The sequence below is a fragment of the Mytilus galloprovincialis genome, chromosome 4, assembly GCF_965363235.1.
Source record: "Mytilus galloprovincialis chromosome 4, xbMytGall1.hap1.1, whole genome shotgun sequence".
NCBI lineage: Eukaryota > Metazoa > Mollusca > Bivalvia > Mytilida > Mytilidae > Mytilus > Mytilus galloprovincialis.
Window position 1 is genome coordinate 44,840,207 of NC_134841.1, and position 21,484 is coordinate 44,861,690.

The 21,484-nt window shown below is 31.2% G+C and overlaps 2 long non-coding RNA genes across 2 annotated transcripts; both read right to left on the reverse strand.

Moving 5' to 3' along the window:
- Window positions 1–1,039: 1,039 nt before the first annotated feature.
- LOC143070623 (uncharacterized) lies at window positions 1,040–3,750 on the reverse strand. The gene is made up of 4 exons (XR_012976603.1): window positions 3,645–3,750; window positions 3,106–3,333; window positions 2,031–2,112; window positions 1,040–1,206 (listed from the first exon to the last, which is right to left on the reverse strand). It is a non-coding gene; the product is annotated as an uncharacterized LOC143070623 (long non-coding RNA).
- Window positions 3,751–5,655: 1,905 nt separating this feature from the next.
- Window positions 5,656–19,388, reverse strand: LOC143072229 (uncharacterized). The gene is made up of 3 exons (XR_012977079.1): window positions 19,191–19,388; window positions 7,509–7,630; window positions 5,656–6,205 (listed from the first exon to the last, which is right to left on the reverse strand). It is a non-coding gene; the product is annotated as an uncharacterized LOC143072229 (long non-coding RNA).
- Between the last annotated feature and the right edge of the window lie 2,096 nt (window positions 19,389–21,484).

A 21,484-nucleotide genomic window follows, 5' to 3' on the forward strand; every position in this document is an offset into this window, starting at 1 on the left:
ACCAGAAAAAAATCTGTACTTTATGTCATGAATGTGTTGTTGATGAATTTCATGTTTTATTTGTATTTCAGCAGGTTCCCTTTATGGAGCTACATATACATGTATAATAATTTACTAATAGAAATGGTTTTTCGTGATGGGTGTTAATACCTTGATTTTCTCTCCCTGCTCTGTTTCTCTCTTTATTTTATTTTCTTTTTATCTATTTGTTCCTCAACCTTTTGTGAATGAGACTTGTTTTGTGGACTTTCTTTTTTGTGAATGAGACTTGTTTTGTGGACTTTCTTTTTTGTGAATGAGACTTGTTTTGTGGACTTTCTTTTTTTTGAATGAGTCTTGTTTTGTAGACTTTCATTATATGTTTCCATTCTAACCATTATGTGACATGTTTTTCTTTAACTTTTATCCTTTGGTTGCACCTTTAAGTGTCAAATTCTTTTTAATTTGTATTTGATTTCTGTTATATGCGACATGTTTTGATTGTTGTACTGAGTTTCTTCTGTTAAAGTTGTGAAAATACAGCTTCATGTACAATTTTCAAAAAAACCAACAAGAGTTAACCGTCTCAAACAAGACAGCCATGTGGCGACCATGGTTCCCCCCGTTACAACATTATATAAGCATTAATTGAACAAGTCTTTATATCATCATTCCAACAAACATATTTTACCATAAAGTTTTTATGAGTTAATTTTTGACAAGAAGCCGATTGGACCCGACCCTGGCGGTCATATATTTCATCAGATTGAACCCCAAGTAAAGCATCAAATGGTCTACAGAAATCAGTTGGTATGATTCTAATAAAGTTTTCTTCTCTAAAACCACTGGCAAAATGAAGTCAACCATGATAGATATATTCTATATGTTATCACTTTAGTTCTGGTGAAAGGCTAGAATTTGCCTCTTTGGTTAATGTAAATCAGTGTACGAGATTTAGGCTCCTTGGATTCTCGAATTGTTTCCATATTTTTTTCTCTCGATTAGCAGAACACTTACATACTAAACATACTCAAAGTTAAAATTAATGACAAATTCTAAAAATATATCATAATTTATTCTGTAAAAACATGAAATAAAACAATATCAAAAATCATTTACAAAAATATATGTGGTATATAATACTTTATGTCTTTATCTACGAAATTCTCGCTTAATTAGTTTAAAATCTGGTAACCTTACATAGCATCCATTCTTTTCATTGAACTCCTGAAAAAAGTAAAGACAAACTATGACAATGAAAAAAAATTGAAGACTCTAAATTACAACAGTTTTATTTTTAGTAAATTTTAACAATATTTTAATTATTGAAATTGTTCGCCTTTAGCCAATATCTTATTTGAATTCAGAGAAATGTGTTTTTCTAATGTTGATTCGTCGTGTAGAATAAGTTTCATGAATTTAATGATAATTGCAACCGATCCTTTTTTTTTAGAGGTTGACCTTTATGTCTAGTTTACATCCCGGTCAAACAACTATTTAGAACCTTGTTATTGTTCTTATTGCTAATAGTTTATAGTCGTGAATATACCTGTAATGGTTTCCACTGGACATTTAGGCAGCGCAAAAAATAATAATGTTGCAAGTTGTAAATTTCATTCAATCTGTTATAGAAGCTGACAAACGTAACACTGTCAAATCTTCTGAAACAGCTTGAATCGGGTGTATTTTTTTTTTATCATCGAAATTGACTCCGATAGCAGCAGTCAACATTTTTCTGAAAGTTCTTGTAACAATCTACATAGAAGTGACTACTTGAGTAACTTGACAATACATTAATTAACACATTTTAAGTTATTAGTGTTTTAGACTGCACAATAATTTTTCCCATTCACATGACATAATCAGTGGCGGATCCAAAAAGGGGGTGGGGTTCCGGAGGTTGAACCCCCTTTTTTTTGGACAATCAATGCATTTGAATGGGAACATGTAGTTGAACCCCCCTTTTTGTCCTGGGTTAGGAACCCTCCCTTTTAAAATGACTGGATCCGCCCCTGCATAATTATGCTAAAGAATATGATGAATGCCCTAACCTGTGGCATGGTAAACTGGTATTTGCTGCTCATTCTTTGCACAACAGTTTGTATCGGTATGACTGTGTGTATCCGACTATTACTGAAATGAAATAAAAAATATTGTAATTGCGTACTTGATTTTTGCATTGTAAAGAATGTTGACTTTTCATCTACCAACAATGTTTGTGCGAATTTTCTATTAGTTGCCCTTATTTCTTCCCTCTGACTGCTGTAAATATCCCTGTCATTTCATGCCCGTCTTTGGAGTCAAATCTTCATTCTTCTTTTTAGCTCTAATATAATCTCTCTTCTCCTTTTTCTTTCTGTTTTTTTTTTTTTTACAATAGTTTTTATAATTTTGTGATTTCATTTGCTTTGCAGTTAGACAGTTAACATTTACCGTTTGCACTTGTGATGATCAATGTTGCGTATTGGTACATATATATATATATAGGGAGAAAGAGAAGTGAGAAAGATGCAAACAGTTCATATGTAAATTACTTACACTGGTGTTGACCCTTGTGTCCTATCATTCACTTGGAATTCAATCATTTTGACTATGTCTTCTTCTAGCTTAACAAATATAATTTCAAAATTTAAGAAGAAAAGAACTATTAGGGGGTGTTCCGAATCGTCTGCTGCAGGAACCGGAAAATTTCGAAGATTTGACCTACTTGGTCAAATGAATATTTCTTTTCTTTATATTGTTGTTAATTGAAAAAAAAATATCTGTGCAGAATGTTTACATAACCTTGAACTATCACAATAAGTCGTGAGACTTTATCCTGTACTATGCGAGTCAATAGTTATTTACATCCTTTCTTGTACCCAGCACCAAAAAGTTCCCATACATTTTTCAGTGGTAGTTCAGTAAAAAAATCATTTGGCGCCAAATGAATCTTACTTGGTTGTTGAATTAAAATATAATCTACATTTATTAGTGTCTATTGGTTAGAGGCGATCGCTGGTGTTAAATCCAATATTTTTCGACAATTTAGTCATACATGCAAGTTTTATCATTATTCTCAATTGTTATATCGAATAAAATGATGTTTTGTTTTGTTTACTTTGTATTATAATGTTGCATATTTACCTTTTTGACAGATGATCTTGTCATGGACTCCTGTTCAATAAGATTTTGATATTTTTGTTCCGTCCTTTTCGCTTGCTTTAATGTTTCTTGAAGATGTTTCTGAACTTTATTTACTGCTTTTCGTGTTGTGCGTTCTTCGTGTGCACTTAAATTTTCTTTTATGTAATCATTAATCTTCTTTGAAGCATCCAACTTGTATGTAACTTTTCTGTTGGCAAGCCAACACACCTGAAATGTTAATTTTAATCAAATTTTAAAAATAAGGATTTCTTAGAACTGACTCAAATGCATCTGATATCATTTAACATAGATTTTTTCAAGACTATTTGTTATTAAGTTCAGTTATTTGATGATTGTTAAGACTCTTATCTTAGTTACACTGCCTTCTGTCCTTTCTGTAAGGATAGGGGGTTGTTTCTTTCAATTTACTATTTTCATCATTAAACCCTTTTTTCTTCAATTTCCTTTTTCTAATTTATGTTATCTCACATTATTATTTTATACTTTTTTTAAAGGCTAGTTTAAATTATAAGTGTAACCTTTTGCTGATGCTGCAATTTCTTGTAAATTTGATTATGCCTTTTTATCTCCTTCTCAATTTCTTTGATGTTTTTTTCACATTGTTTGACAATCTTCTTGTCAAACCTAAAACAAAGATATTGTAAGATTGAACATGTTTTATTACATGATTTGACGAAATTATTGATTTCTAACAGTTATGATATTGATTTTTTTTAAGTTATCTAACAATTAGAACCAATTTCCGTGACGTGTTTGCTCGAAAAGATTATACAAAATCTACGACCCCAACGAAAAAATGATATGGAGCAAACTGAAATTATTTCTCAACTTAGACAGTAATTTCTTAAAATACTTACATTCCATCAAACACATATTCTATTCCGTACATCCTTGGAATATATATGGTCATCGCAAAATCTGTGGCCTCCATTTCCTTTTTTTCTTTGCGAAAAGTTGCTGAATCTCTGGGTGTATTTCTTTTCACGTTTGTTGTGAAAGAAAGAAGAGTATGATGGGAAGGGCCGACGTCACAATAAAGACGTCTTCTAATTAGACGTATTAATAAGAACTACAATACGAAAAATGTCGAAAGGCTGTTGTCGCCCATGGGGAATACTGTCCTTGGGAGAGATTGACTGGATACAGTTCTATTAACTTAAACTTTAAACTGACAGTTAAAACGCTGTATAAATTTTTAAGATGAGACGCACATAATATTATCTCAATACGAAGGATTGGTGGCGCACAAAGAGTTACACAATATGGACGGTGGGGCTAAACTCACGGATGTATTGACAAGATACATGTTGAAATTCCGCGATGAAAAACAGTTAATATGGAACGTCCACGAAGAACTTGAAAAAGCATAAATTCATACCCGTTCACAAAGCATGACAAAAACACAAGATTAAACAAATACCGAGTTTTTCAGGACATACTAGTATACAAGAATAACAACACATTCGAGGCAAATGCCAATATTCTAAAAATGTCTTCACTGTAACACGGAGTTATATAATAATATGCTACTACTCTACATATTATTAGTCATTGCGACTCTCAATCTAAACTTTATAAAATCCAACGTTATAAAAGAAAAGAATTTGGGCAAGATTCAATGCACGCTGACGAATGCACTCTTACACTCTGAATTAAATCCTTTACAGTTGAATCCCCTAATTTTTGGTGAAGTGTTGTAGAGACTAGCTTCATTTTTTGTGCGATGGTGATCTTCTAATATACGCAAAATGCTATAGAATTCTCTTGCTGATTTTTTTTACACAAAACATTTTGGTGAGGTAACCAGCAGTATTTATATTTTTCACTATATGAGAATTGACGGAGCATGATTGTAGCTGACATTACCGTTTAGGTTTTGTTCATTGTTGGTAGCCGTACGGTGGCCTAAATTGTTAAAAACTGACTTAAAATTTGGTGTTTAAAATATTGAATGATTTATTTCCTTCAATTAATTTGCTTACCTTCAATTAATTTGCTTAAGCGAACAACAGGGATTTGATAAATAGTGGTATTGCACTTTAAAACTTTTTCCATTAGAATCATGTTTGAAGCTAGGAATTAAGAAAGTGTTTTGAAAATCTCTTATGAATTGATTATAGATTAATTAAAGTGACTGTAATAATATTGTTGTTCAAAAATAATTGCATCTGATCAGGTTGTTTTTGGTTTGGGAAGGAACACGAATTGTAAACACACATTAAATGTTTGAAGTTAGACTTAAATGGTGTTTTTGTTATATATATGTATTGAAATTCAGTACAGGTTCTTCTAATCATGTCGTTATAATTTTAATTAGCTTGCAAATACAGAGAATTTGAGTCTTAAGAAATTCGACCAGAGACAATAACATTCCCAAAGATCTCAATTTGAACAGATAACCCATATTTCAAGATGAAATAAGTCAAAGCAAATCTACAGTTAATGGAACGCGTATGTTTTGTGATTTTGGTCTCGGATGTCTATGAATATTTACCATAAAAAAATTCTAAATGAATAATAAAGTCACCACAGTTCAAAAATGTATTAAAAGACAAAAAAACGTCTGAAAACAAATGACTCCAAATGTTTGGTAGTTTAGTAAGATACTTCAAATGTTTAGAAGTTTGGTAAATTACTTAAAATTTTAGTAGTTGAGTAAATTTATCCAAATGTATAATAATTAAGTCATGTAAAATTATAATACTCCAACTGTTTAGTAGTTATGGAAAGTACTCCCAACTGTTTAGTGGTTCTGCAAATTACTCCTCATGTTTGAATAAGTAGTTACGTTTATCCATCAACTATCGAAACGTTCATACATTTATTGGACGACATGTTCTGTCTTTTGTTGCACAACCTTGTGTGATGTCGCAATCTCTACCAGGTGCTACGGTGATACATTTTAGCCACAAACTATTCTGTTCTGTAATAGATGTAGATATTCGTTTTAAAAGTTCTGCTTCGGATGTCGCTGTGATATTTTTCTGTCTGTCTAATTCTGCTTTAAGTTGCTCCACTTCATTTGTAAGCTCACGTAATTTACTTGTATTTCCCCTGTTTTGGTTTTTACAGTAATAGCCTGAAAAAGAAAATGATATTTTTAAATGTCAAATTCACAAAATATTGTAAATATATATATATATATTCCCAGTCGGTATGTTAATTATACTGAAAGGGTCAAATATATTTTTGACACAATTAATTGTTTTTAGTTAAATAGGACTGTTCTCTCTGGCATTGTCACTTAAACAGTTTATTTTTCTTGCAGACTTAGAACACAAGATAGCTAGGTTGGCGTAATATTACGAAGACAAATATAATTTAACTAAATTCCATTTCATTATTAGTCCTTCAACAAGTGATAAAATTGAGAAAGGAAATGGTGAATATGTCAAAGCGACAACCACCCGACCATAGAGCAAACAACAGTTCATTTTTTGTGCCTTTATGGTATATTTGTATTTAAATACTCTATTCATTTGGAATGTTTTGATACCCCGATATTAAATAGCAGCTGAATCTGAGTCCCCCACTCTACATAAAAAGAAACAAAGAAAGTGGGAGCATGTAATATAAAATAAGATCTGGTATAAAGATTGCCAATGAAACGACTGTATAAGAGTCTTCAAAATACTTGGATGTTTAAGCAGTTAATTACTAATAAAGTTGAGAATGGAAAAGGTATACTAGGTCACCGTACGATTGTCAACTTTTTTTAAAAACTTAAATGGCCGTTTTGTCAGCATGTTTTTGTTCATGTGATAGCTTATACCCCCTTAGTCCCCTTGCTTAATTAAAAACAAAACAGACCGATGTACGATAGGGTAAGGTTAAGAAGTAGATTTTTGAATATCTGAGTTTCCTTTGTTAGTGTCAAATTAATTAATTGTAATCTGTTTTATCGCTATTTTGTGCATTTTTCCTTTGATATTTTGTTGTAAAAAATTTTCATATCATGCTACTCGCTTGAGATAGAAAATTATCGCTAGAAACTAATGAGTCACGTGGCGTTGCTAATGAATTAACATGAAATTGACAACGTCGTCATAGGTGATAGCGATAAACAGATTATCATCAACGATAATCTATAAATATATGTACATATAGATATAAGAAGATGTGATATGAGTGCCAATGAGACAACTCTCTTTGTAACAGTAAACCATTATAGGTCAAAGACCGGCCTTCAACACTGATCCTTGGATCACACCGAAAAGTAAGCTATAGCGGGCAATGTCTTTCATTATTCATTTCTTTCGGAAACTCACTTTATTTTGTTTGCTATGTATGTCCTTCTATGCATAATTTGACAAATACACGTAAAAATGGTTCGATTGTATGGTTAGATATCATTGTAAAAAATAAATGAATAACTACAATACCTCTATACCAAGCTCTAGTGTTCCACAAGCAATAGCATCGGAAATTGTTCGTCTCAATCCCTGGAACAAGTACATAAAGTACGATAAGTATAACGAATAAAGGTCCCCGAAGACTTGGCATTCTGCAAAAACAAAAATCACACTGTTACAATTTGTTTTGAAACATTTGCCCTCGAATTAAATGTGCAGCATAAGTTCTGACACATGTTTGTAAAACTTTTTAGTTGCATGTGTATATTAGATTTTTCTCTTGGAAGTTCCTTCTCTTTCCTCATTTGGATTCTGGGTAGAACAGTTCTCTATGACATGGGGGTCGAAAACCCTACAATGCTTTTTAAACATTTCAACATTTCACAGTAAATTTACAGAAAATGAAAATATCAATAATATTTCAAGTCAGCACAAAATTGACAAATTGGTCGAATCAGTTGATGTTTCCTTCATAAATCAGATCAAAAGACAAATATCATGTATGACACCCAGGTTTGTATATGTAAAGAAATTTACGAATTACCTTGGTTTGCGATCTGTTCCGAGTCAGATTATATAATAATTTAAGTGTGGAATTTATAAAATCCAAATGATATATATCCATATAAATTGCACAATTACTTCCAAAACTTACATCATATGAAGGAAAAACCAAAGAATTATAAGACTGTTGAAAATCCAAACTTCTCAAAATCACGAGTAGATGAAACACTAAGAAATAGACAAATAAAAAAATACTGTGTGGGTCTGGATGGGGTTTACAGAATAGAGAATAATTGGCAAAAGGTGCAGGATATAGGGTCAAACAATAAGTAAAAGAGAAAAATAAACCAAAATTTAAGAATATTGAATCATGGGTGCTAAAATATATAGAATAGAGAATAATGGGCAAAATAAATAAAGAATAGAAAAAATGGTAATAAAAAAAGAAAAAAGAAATAAGAACCGCCATATAGACCATCTACAATCATCAGAGGCTTAATTCTGACTAATTTACCCTTTGTTCTGTAATTGCTTATCAAGTTTATTTCTCAAGACTAGGGATAGTTTATATCGTTGTAGATGCTTTATATCAGCAGACAATGTACAAAGTGGTTGTGTTTAAGATTTTTAATTAAAATATCTGACCTGATTTTATACACTGTTTAGCTTTTGAATGAATGAATGATCTTTATTCTCATAAACCAAATACATAGTTACAGAGAAGACATTACAATAATATATATTACATATATAAGATATAGCATGTGTGAAAAACAAATTAATATGATAAATATTTACACAAATGATAAATAAACACATAGTTGTATTAACCAGGAGGATAGACTTTCACAGAAATAGATTTAATAAATCTACAAAGTTTCTCAAGCTCAACAATATTTTGGGTTGAATATACTTGTTTGAATTTGATAACATCTATATTTTTATTACAATATTGTGGTAAGTATTTGCATCTTTCATCTTTGAAATAATTACATGACATGATATAATGGTATTCATCACCAATGTCAGCTGAGGCGCAAAGGTGACACAATCTTTCAGATCTTGGGATGTTGAGCCACCTTCCCGTCTCAATGGGCAAACGGTTATTCCCACATCTAAATTTACATAAGGTTATTAATAAATTTAATGGTAGTACTGATAAATAGTGTTCAAATTTAAAAATATTTTTGTACAATCTATAACACAGCCCCTTGGGCGAATTGTTCATTTATGTTAACCATTCTTGAATGAACTGATCTCTTAATCTTTGCTGAACACTCAATACAACCCAACGTTTCTCAAATAGGTTGTGACTTTGCCATATATTTGACATTCCACAGTCATCAAAAATTTTCTTTATATATAATATCCATTTACTATCATAACCATAGTTATTGAGATTTACATATAACAGCTTATATAATAAACATGATAGTTTGCTCTCTTTCCCTTCTTGTAAACGACACCAGAAATTAATCATACGTGACTTGACGGTAACTGAAATCGGGTATCTTCCCAATTCCCCATAGACCATAAAATTGGGGGTTGAATTTTTTAACCTCAATATATGTTTGCAAAAACGTAAATGAACTCTCTCAAGAATATCTAAATTTTCAAATCCCCATATCTCACACCCATAAGTTAGTATAGGAACAATAGCCTTATCAAACATATCGAGTTGGCACTCGATCGACAAGTTATTTAATCTGGATTTTTTTATTACAGCATACATTGCTTTAATCGCCTGGTCACGTAGATATTTTCTGGTGGAAAGAAATGAGCCACTTCTAGAAAAAATAATACCAAGATATTTATAGCTACTGACTATCTCAATTTCATTTCCATCTATATTAAATAACAAATTTCTAGGTATTTTACCTTTTGAAAATATCATAATTTTCGTTTTATTTATATTTATTTTCAATTTCCATTGTTTACAATATTCTGAAAATTTGTCCAACATACATTGTAAATCATGGCTAGATTCAGCAAGTAGTATTGTATCATCAGCATACAATAACAGAAAAAATTTAAAATATACAAAAAGTTCATTTTCAATATCTTTTGTTACAGACTGAATTCCTTCAATATTAGAATTTTCAAAAAATTCTTGTAAATCGTTTAGATACAAAGAGAAAAGTAAAGGAGAAAGGTTTTCCCCTTGTCTAACTCCTGTTTCACAAGCAAAGACATCAGAAACTTTTGAATTATGAACAATTCTAGATTTGACATCATCATACATATTTTTAATAATTCTTAGAAATTTTCCGTTCACATGGTTTAATATCAGTTTGAAAAATAATGAGTTTCGATGAATAAAATCAAAAGCTTTTTCGAAGTCGACAAATACACAAAATAATTTCTTCTTTTTCACCCGTAATAATTCAAATAAAGCATATAATGAAAAAACATGATCCGTTGTGGAATAACCTTGCCGGAAACCTGCTTGGTTTTCATTTAAGATGTTATAATTTTCAACAAAATCCCCAAGTCTGTCGTTAAGAATTGACGTGAAAACTTTCCCTAGACATGACAAAAGTGTAATCGGCCTATAATTTTTTGCGTCTAATTTACTCCCCTTGTTTTTGAAAATAGGTATAACATTTCCAATAAGCCAAGCCTCAGGCAGGATTCCCGTATCAAATACAATATTAAATAAATGTACATAAATATCAACCATACAATCAAGAGAAGAAGCAATATATTCATTAATAACTTGGTCTTCACCCGGTGATTTATTATTTTTAGCTTTTTTACAGCTTTCAAAATTTCATCCCGGGTTATTGGACAATTCAAATTGTCATTTACTGTATCAGAATTTACATCGTTATGTAAGGGGTGTATTTAACAGTTCAATGTCATGCTTCTGACATGTTCTATAATTTTGAAGCATGATTCAACAATAAAACACCTCTCAATGACTTAATTATGTTTTAAAAAAGTACCATTACACATCACTTCAAATTTTATTTCCAAAGTTATAGTTTAATCTTTTTAGCAGATAATAATAAGGGCCTGTTGGAATCATATAAGTCATCATAGCTCTTCGACCTTTTAGTTTGTTATACATCCTTGACTTTCAAATATTCGGCTTTTAAAGAGTGTTCCTAATCACAGGCACTTGTCTCAGAATTTCCCCCCTATAATATACATTAATATAACATTAAGGTATATAGGGGGGAAAATTCTGAGACAAGTGCCTGTGTTCCTAATGAAGGCAAATCCAGAAAAGCACTTCGGACACATTTTATATCTTTATCGGGTTGTTTTCTAATTTTATTCTGCATTTCTTGTTAAAATTATTTTCAAATTTTACATGTCAGAATTGATCATGGTTTAAGTAGGTTGGTGCTGAGAACGCGTTAAAAATGTTCACACTAAATATTATCTGTCTCAAGATCTTTCAATTTTAAAGTGAAACTTTGGTAAAATATTCCAATATCGATTAATAAAAGGAAGATGTTCTATAACAAGTGGGACTTAATACTATGGTGAAATCAGGTATTACAAAATAACGCATGAAATATGGCATGGTATCGGTTGCAAAATTTTGATATTTTTCATTCAAATGCAATATTCTAAATTTAATTGGTATATTTCTTTATTTAAATGCAATATTTTTTTTATTTGAATGGTATATTTTTTCATTTAAATGCAATATTTTTTTTATTCAAATGGAATAATTTGTCTCGTAGGTATAGTCATATCACAGCATCTTTTTTTTTTATAGTGGTAGCACCCTAGTTCGAGGCAAACAGACTAGAGAAAAAAAAAACATAACACTAAACTCATCATAGATACCAGGATTTAAATTTCGTATGTGTGCCAGACGCGCGTTTCGTCTACAAAAGATTCATCAGTGACGCTCGAATCCAAAAAAAGATTAAAAGGCCAAATGAAGTACAAAGTTGAAGAGCAGGGCCCGTATGCATAAAGCTACTTAAGTTAAGATTTTCCTTAGTAAACACTTAAGTTAAGGAAACTCCGCCCTTTTTATCTAAGTGGTATGCATAAAAAATCTTAAACTAAGTATTTCATAAGTAAAATCTTAGTTGTTTTTAGTCACGCCCACAAAACTTAAGTGGTATGCATAAAACTCCTGATACTAAGGAAACGCCTAAGATAACACTTAAGTCTAAGGTACATATAGAGCTACCTTAAATTTTCAAAACTAGTTAAAAATCAGTCGAAAGTTTGCGTTTTTGGTAGAACATTAATATGTTACCTACAATCTCGCCTACAATTTGATTGATCAATATGTATATCAGTAATAAAATACTAATTATTCGTTTATTTATTGCTAAATAATAAGTAAATATTAACGATCATCGTGATTTTCAAATCACGTATAATCAACAAATCAAGAGATAACAGTGAGTAGTTATACATATATATTATTTCCCAATCTCGTTGTTAAATACCGAAAAGTACTCAATTTTTACACACATGTAATTCATGGTACTATTTTCTTTTGTTTACTCTGTACGTGCACGTGTTTTTTTAATTGTTAAAATACACCGCGAGGTGTCAATTGTAACCGTTAGTTTAAACCGAATCAAGGAATGAAGAGACAGCATGCAAAACCACATTTTCTATATGTGTGTGGGGGTTATTTTTTTGTTGTTTTTTTTTGGGGGGGGGGGGGGGTGCGTCATTTGAATTTTCAATTCAGTTTTATTCTAAAGATGTAGGGCATACCCTAAATAAAATCACTTACAGGGACAAAATCAGAAGCGGATTTCTTTCATAAGGGGGAGCATGGACCTCCATTTTGTTGAAACAATTAGGTTGATTGTTTAGAATCACTGTTACGGCAATCAGAAGTCCCCACTGCTACACCCCCATGGAATTCGTCGGTTATATAAGGCATTTATAATACCTTACTCGTAATGGTATTGCATTATTTTTTCATATTACCTTATATACTCAGTCAGATATATTGCGGTTCCGAAAATATTGTCAAGTACGTTAAGATGTGGAGAATATACTTCCTGTAATATTTTGTTTAAGTAAAGATTGTAGGACTTTTGGAAAATATCCTAGTAAGTTTGTATATGGATTTCTGGGGGAAAAATCTACCCTCCCCATTTTTTTGTTGTAAAAGGGAAGTGATAAAAATGTTCATTTCACATCAAGATAGATTTTTTTTTTAAACCATAAGCAAAATGTAAGCAAGGGAGGTGGCAGCGCATAATAAGCTGAACGATTATAGTGAACATTTTATTGAAAAAAGTGTTTTGTAAAATTATTTGTTAGCACAATAATGTCATGCTTACAATGCTACACTCAGTCTTGTGCTACGCCACTGAAACATTGCTCTTGTTTAATAGTGTTTAAAATATATTGTCTCCAGAAAATATTACAACCATGAAAGATAATTAAAGATTAAGTAGAGGAAAGTTTTGGATTATCGAAATATTTTTCTTCCAATGCTCAACCGTCAAAACATCAACCATAAAAAGCGTTGTCTTATATGCGCCAATTGTTATCATTATAATGTTACGTTCTATTGAATTGTTTTACATACCTATATCAATTTAACCATCTCTGTGCCATGGGCCACTTTTGGGCCATTTTTTTCATACTACGTTCGGTGCCACGGGGCCACTTTTGGGCCATTGTTTTTTTTACTCTGATGCTATGAAATGTACTATGACGTAACGTCATTGTCCGTGCTTCTTTAAAATGCACAAAGCGCGCCAAATTATTGGAAAATAGTAATTTTTTGAAAAGTTGCGTATACTAAATACACAACTGAAAAATAGTTTATTAATAAGATAATATATTTTTCTAATAAATCAAATTGTGCTTTATGCATGTCTTTTATACATATCTATTTTTATTCTCTCAACCTTTAGTTTAGCTATCATAATCTATTTCGCTTTCATTATTGTATATCTTTTATTTTCTTTACAATGCTGAGGACATTATAACTTATCTACGTGCATATCCGTAGACATGGATATTTTAACACCCTGAAGTATCAAGTACACACTGAGGTATCTCTCAAATTTGGCGATTTTAGTGAAGTTCGTCCACAAAGTTTAAAGTGAAAGCAACGGTTTTTTTTCTCTCTTTTTTATATATCTTTTACTGAAATTTGACTTATTTCTAACGGAATGTAGGGTACACTAAGCCGGGAATAAAAGTTTTTGACAGTATACCCTTGAATTTCTCATGGCACCTTTTCAACTGATTTTTAATAAAAAAAAATAATAATTCTTTAGAAAACAAACTGGACCATGTTTTAGGTAGAGGTAGGTTAAATGCATATTTATGACGAGGAGATGGTATATGAGATTTGACTATTTACCAAGCTTTGTAATAAACTGACTCGCTGGGTCGGTTTATTTTACTTGCTAGTTCAAAAAATAAGTATAAAGCTCTGTTGTAAAACAAGTTACCCTACGCGAACACATAATTTTTACTTCATTACTTCTAAACAGCGAGTGCTTAGCGGAAAAGCAGCAAGTATACCAATTTTTTAAAGTTTTTAAGTTTGACCAGACGCAAAGCTTGAATCCACGACCTCATTTTAAAAAATCAGTGCCATAACTTTTAGAATTTATCTTAGTAAATCTTTTATTTATTTTATATAAGAGATACATGCAACGGCGGGCATGCACATGTAGAGCAGTATCCCTTTCTGTTTCGGTAAAGGGTTTTTGTTAGTCAGTCTTCAGTTTTTGAATAGTGTTTGAAGACTCGTTCTTTGTCTTTTTGTCGTTTTATTACAATTTCATTACTCGGGGTTTATTTCCGTTGACTAGGACAGCCTTTTTGTTTGGGCTTAAATGCAGAACGATTTTCTTCGTGCTCTTTCACAATATGCAAACATTATAAAATATGTCCCTTGAGAGCGTATAAAATTTATATCAACGTGAACTTGATATGGTATGTTTTATCATGTTCGGCATGTTCCTGTTTTAGCGAAAAGTTCCTGTAAAATTTGCGCCGAGTTGTAAAAGATGTTTAGCAAGCGATGTAGAAGTAAAGAAGTTGTGATATACGACATTGGTATTTTTTACGAAGTAATGTAAATAAGAAGATGTGGTATGAGTGTCAATGAGACATAAATTCTCCATCAATTCAAAATGTATAAAAATTTTAAAAATTAAAGATCATAGTACACAGAACAAAACGGTACAGCGCTCCCAAAATGACTCGTGTAAAATAATTCAAGCAGGAAAACCAACGGTCTAATCTTTAGGAATTAAAAAAAAAATCGAGAAACATCTATGAACCACATCAACAAACGACAACCACTGAACAACAACCCTTGGGTTGACCTGGTGATATTGGATTGACTGCACGCCTTTTCTCTCTATATACTATATATGTACATGTACAAAAAAGTATATATACTATAGTGAGCATGATATTTCCTGACATTGATTCTACCAGCATCCAAACTTTTACCTCGAAATAAAACTTTCTATGGAATGCATTGCAGCATGCATGTTTGACTGCGAGTTCTTACTAATTGACGTTTGAATAAATCCGAAATTTTGCTGTCGGAGTGTAGTTTTGATTGTTTCTACCGGGAAGGTTATTGTTGTTAGTTAGGTAAGAATTAAAAATTAGTTGAAATATGTTGCGACTAAACATTCAAGTTCTTAAAACATTTGGTTTCTTGGCTTAGCAATAATGCTTAGCAATGTAATGTTCCACTATTCAGATATCGACGCTATGAGTATGTATCGTACAAGGAAAGGAGAATTAATGTTCTTTCATTGTAGAATTGTTCACTGTGAAAAATTTAAAATGTATACGAACTGCCTGCAAGATTTACTGACGATCACATTTTGCAAGAACCGCAGAAGCGGATTTTTCATCGTCATTTGCATTCATTTCGTATAATTATATACAAACCACAACTCTCCAGCCTTTTAGACACAAACGTTGTATGGAATAAACATTGTGAATGCAAAAGTAGAATTAAGGCAACCAAAACGTTCGTGGTAGAAATGACCAAGTACCTGAATCCAAATTATTAGATATTATTTACGTGAATATCATCGGATTATAATTTATTCATGTAACTTTTACATGTTCTATCAATAACTGTTGTTCTTAACACTTTTAATTGCAAAATAAATCATAAATCACATGATGTATACGGAAAAACTGTCTACGAATAACTACAAGGAAGACGATATAGTTCAATTGCAGAACATGTACATGTATATCATTGAAATATTGACAAAATAAAAGATTTTCGTAAAAAGTATATGCATGAATTTGCATACGTTTTTTTAAAAAGCAGCTAATAAGTTAAAAAAAAAACATGTTTTCATTTTTTGTTCAATTTGAAGTTTTATAACACTTTAAACATCTTCGTTAAAGCAGAAATATACATATGTATGTAAATACGGTAAAAACTGCTTATTCGCAAAAAAAATCAATATTTGAACTTTTTCTTAATTTTTTATTTCCCCCGCGTTTTTCCGCTAACACTTTTTTGCAGTTCGCCTACACTATGACGTTAGGGTACAGTAACGTCATAATACAGAACCAGTCTGGATGGAAAAACATGCCTTGGCACTGAACGTATATTTTTACGATTTCACCGTGGCATTGAAAGGGTTAATCCCAGCTCTTTAAGGGCATACGATACAGTTACAGGGAAGGTAATGACGTTGCTAACGTAAAATGTTATTTTCGCGACGTCAAACTATGACATATCGGGAAAAGATGTATTTTTCGACTGATTTTTATCATTCAAATTGATTTAATTTGAAAACGAGTGAATGGACCCCTATTTTTTAAAACAGCAATTTGTTTCATTTTACAAGGAGATTATGTGACCCAAATTTTATAAAACTGTAAATAGCGCAATTTTTTTAATATTAATAAACATGCAGCAAAAAATGACGTTTTTTCTCTATTCATGAACATTTGATAAATATAGAGTTATTTCGGAATAAAAATTGCATAAGTTTTTAATGATACTTAATGATACAGAAATTACGGATTATTTAACAAAAAACAATTTGTGTTTATCTTTTAAAACAAAAAAGTTATGTCTTTCTTTCGAAAAAGAAAATACGGACACAAATCTGAATTTTGAGCAAATATACAAAATTTCGACCTCATTTTACTCAAAAAGTAGCACATGAAGGTATATTTTTTATTACATATTTGATTTAATCAGGTAAAAAATAACCTATATGCAAATTTTCATCAACTTGTAAATACAGGTTCAAAACTGTATCGTATGCCCTTAAAATAAAAGCATGCGTTGATCAATAAATTTAAATAATCATAACAAACTTTTACACGGATGAGTACATGTGATGAGCTAATATATATTATACGGTAACTAGAGAAAGGTTCCGATTTTAGTATTCCTTAGTTAAGTGAAGACTTAAGTAAATTTATGCATACCATTTAAGAATTTGACTTAACTAAGGAAATTCTTAGTGAAATCTAAGTTTAAGGAATACTTAAGTTAAGATGTTTTATGCATACGGCCCCAGAGGACCAAGTCTAAAAGTTTAGCAAAATACAACTAAAGAAATCTATTCCTGTGGTAGAAAAGCCTTAGTATTTAAAAAAGTGTTGGAAACCGTTAATTTATAATTAGGACCATATCAATGATATGCTTGGATGAGTATTTAAGGCCGTACGGTGACCTATAGTTGTTAATGTCTGTGTCATTTTGGTCTTTTGTTGACTAATTGTCTCATTGGCAATCATACCACATCTTCTTTTTATATATGCACCTATGAATTTGAGTTGATGAGGGATCTCTTATACATGTAGCCTCTTCATTCTCACTTTTTTTTTTACAGCGGATGACCCTGAGGGCATTCCGATGTATTGTTGTCACAAACATTTTTACTCAAGTGACTTGTGTTTTTGACTGATAACCGAACGTATTTCGTAAAATTACGCGGATATTATCGAGTGTAAAATAACATTCCTTATCGCTTGTTATATATTAATTTCATCAATAAAGATTCATGTCAAGAAAATAATTTTTAGGAACATATAAAATGATATGAAAATGTTTTTTCGTGAGAAATGTATATATCAATTCCGAAAGTTTGTGTTAACCTACGTGAAAATATACCAAAAGAATGATTTGCAATAAACGCGTGAAAATATGAATGACTACTCAAATCCAAATTATTAGAAAATTGAAATATTACAGAAGAGTGTCCATATAGTCATAGGAACTTAGGAACTTACAAGTTATTAATAGTGTATAAATGTTCTCCATATACAGAAAAACGTGAAAATAATTGAAATTAATAGAAAACGAAAAAATAGCGGATTTGGGAAAAAAGGGGGAGGGCAAAAAAATATTGTCCTGTCCCCAAGTACCTATGACTGTACTGTACTATTATTAGAATTCTGAATAGTAGACTAGAATGATATAGAAATGAATGAAAATTATATATATAACTGTTATACAAATATTAATATAATTTATAATAACAAACCAGAGTATACTGATAATAAAATTAATGATCATACCGCTGCAATATCAATTATAAATAGTTAATTACAGTGAGGTTGAATTCCCTGTCATTTGTTCATTATCCGCACACCAACTTGTCTCATGAAAAAAAATATCTATGTGCCTTAACCTTATCTTTAGTTTTAGAAATGTACTTTGATTAAAGTCAATACGTTATTGTTTCAATTTGTTATGTATTATAAAAAAAAAACATAAACATGTATGATTTATGATAATGTACTTTCCCCTGTGTCTCATACAGTTTAATTATATCCTGTTATTTTACAGAATATCTGTTTATTAACTACTAAAAACCGTAATAGCGTTTTTTTGACGATTAAACTAACAATACTAAACTTTAAGTTACATTGCCACAAACAATAGTTGTATATCCCATTTTCGAGACCCATATTGAAACAATAACGCTTCTACACTGTACAACTTCATCACAAAAAAAAAAAAAAAATCCGTCATCCGGGATACGACGGTACATGATCTTTTCTATATCTCCTTTAGCATTTCACCTTCAAAGGCTGCAGAAAAGAAACTAAACTGGTTTTGGTTATTCAAAAAATGTCTCTAATCGAATACTGTAAGCTTACATGTAACATTAAAAAAAATATACGCTATGTCATCATCACGGGTGGATGATACAGAACAACTGTTTTTCATTGATTTTTCTTCACATAAAATTAATTCATATTGAATTCAATTCTAAATATAAAATAAAACGAAATACTTACTAACTCGAATGATTCAGCGCCCTCTTACGGTCAGTGTCCTCAAGAATTGAGTGATTGTAGGGATCAGAATATAACGACTGGATTATTCAGGTTTAATTCTAACTGACTTCTTGACACGTACTTCAAGAAAACAGGATATTCACAAACGTTACAGACCAGTTGTATGGTATACTGATAAACATTGTATGGTGGAGTGGAATGGAATGATTTAAGGTTAGCACCTTTGTGCGGTACATATCTTGATTTCTGTACCTTTTTCAGACGTTGAATTTGTCTTCTTTTTGTACAGATTTTACGATGATGAAATTAAGTAAACATTTACAGTTATATTCATGAAAGAGTGTGTCTGTTTTGTTATATATTCATCTACTCCTTCAATTTTCAATATAAATGCCTTCAAAAACTTTTCAGAATATTTGTTATTAAACACTGAAGATGAACCTAATGGGAAAAAGATTACATATAAAAAAAGAAGATGTGGTATGATTGCCCATGAGACAACTATACAGAAAAGACCAAAATGACATAGACATTAGCAACTATAGGTCACCGTACGGCCTTCAACAATGAGCAAAGCCCATACCGCATAATCAGCTGTAAAAGGCCCCGGTAAGACAATGTAAAACAATTCAAACGAGAAAACTAACGGCCTTATTTATGTAAAAAAAAAAAAAAAAAAAAAAATGAACGAAAAACAAATATGTTACACATAAACAAACGACAACCACTGAATTACAGGCTCCTGACTTGGGACAGGCACATACATAAATAATGTGGCGGGGTTAAACATGTTAGCGGGATCCCAACCCTCCCCTAACCTGGGACAGTGGTAGAACAGTACAACATAAGAACGAACTATAAAAATCAGTTGAAAAAGGCTTAACTCATCAGATGGACAAAAATACAAGTGAGGTACGTCTTGTTTTATGTAATTATGAATAAAATTTCAAAAACTGATACTAGTAAAATTGAGAGAGGAAATGGGGAATGTGTCAAAGCAACAACAACCCGACCATAGAGCAGACAACAGTAGTCATTTTTTGATTTGAAAGAAACAATCTTCTAGTTTATAAACACACAGAAGAAAGAACAAATCTAACCGAGGGAGAACCAATATTTACGGTCAAAAACTAAACAAACACAACTCTTAGTAAATACATCCTATAACCTTTAACTGAATTACTTTCAGACATCCGATTAACTTGATTGTATGATTGTTTACAACTATAATCATTAACTATTACATACTACGTCAATTTGTCAATTTTGCCTGTTATCAGTGTCATTAATGTGGATATTATTCTACATGAGCAATAATACAACTGGGCATACTGCTAAACATTGTACAGTATACTATAGTACGGTTTTACAGTACAAATACAACGGTACAATAGTAGAAGTACACAAATGATTTGATGGTACGACATGCCCGGTGACATGAAAACATGAACTTTGTTCCAATTCAATTTAGATAATCTGAAACATGATTTAAGATTACTTTTCTAAAATTTGTTAAGAGATGAAACATATATTTGTTTAAATATGAATTAACGGCACAGATAGTCTAACACTCCCCCCTTTTTTCTGTGATATTGACATAAATCGATAATTTCATGCTAGAATTTATGAGAAAATTGAATATTTAATTTTTATAATTGATAATTGTTAACTTTCCTTTTCTCACCAATAACATACCCTATCATATGCTCCATTATGAAGCATTTACATACATTTACTTATACGTAACGCTCGTGCATGTTCATATACGAAAATTACTAAAAAGTAAAATCCCAAAACTACTGAACTCCGAGGAAAATTCAAAACGGAAAGTCCCTAATCAAATGACAAAATCAAATGATAAAACAACAATTGTCATATTCCTGACTTGGTACAGGCATTTTCAAATGCATAAAATGGTGGATTGAACCTAGTTTTATGGCGCTAAACCTCTCACTTGTACGACAGTCGCATCAAAAAAGGCAAACTATTGTTAAATTTTGAGTATGGTTTCGCAAGGCGGATTATTCGTGAATATCAGGACACGATTAACCTATCATGATGTACCCATTGTTGCTCCTTCAAGAGTTCCCGATATGTCATTAATTTTTGTTTGCTACCTTGATTTGTCTCTTCTCTTACTTTTAATTATGGGTATTAAAATTACTGTTTCCTGTTTGTCACAATCCTGGATTTATGGTAAAGCGTCCAGTTGATAAAACTAAAGCCATTGAGCTCTTTTCCTTTTTCTTGAATACCAGACACTTTAACAAGAAATACTACAATCAAGATGAAGA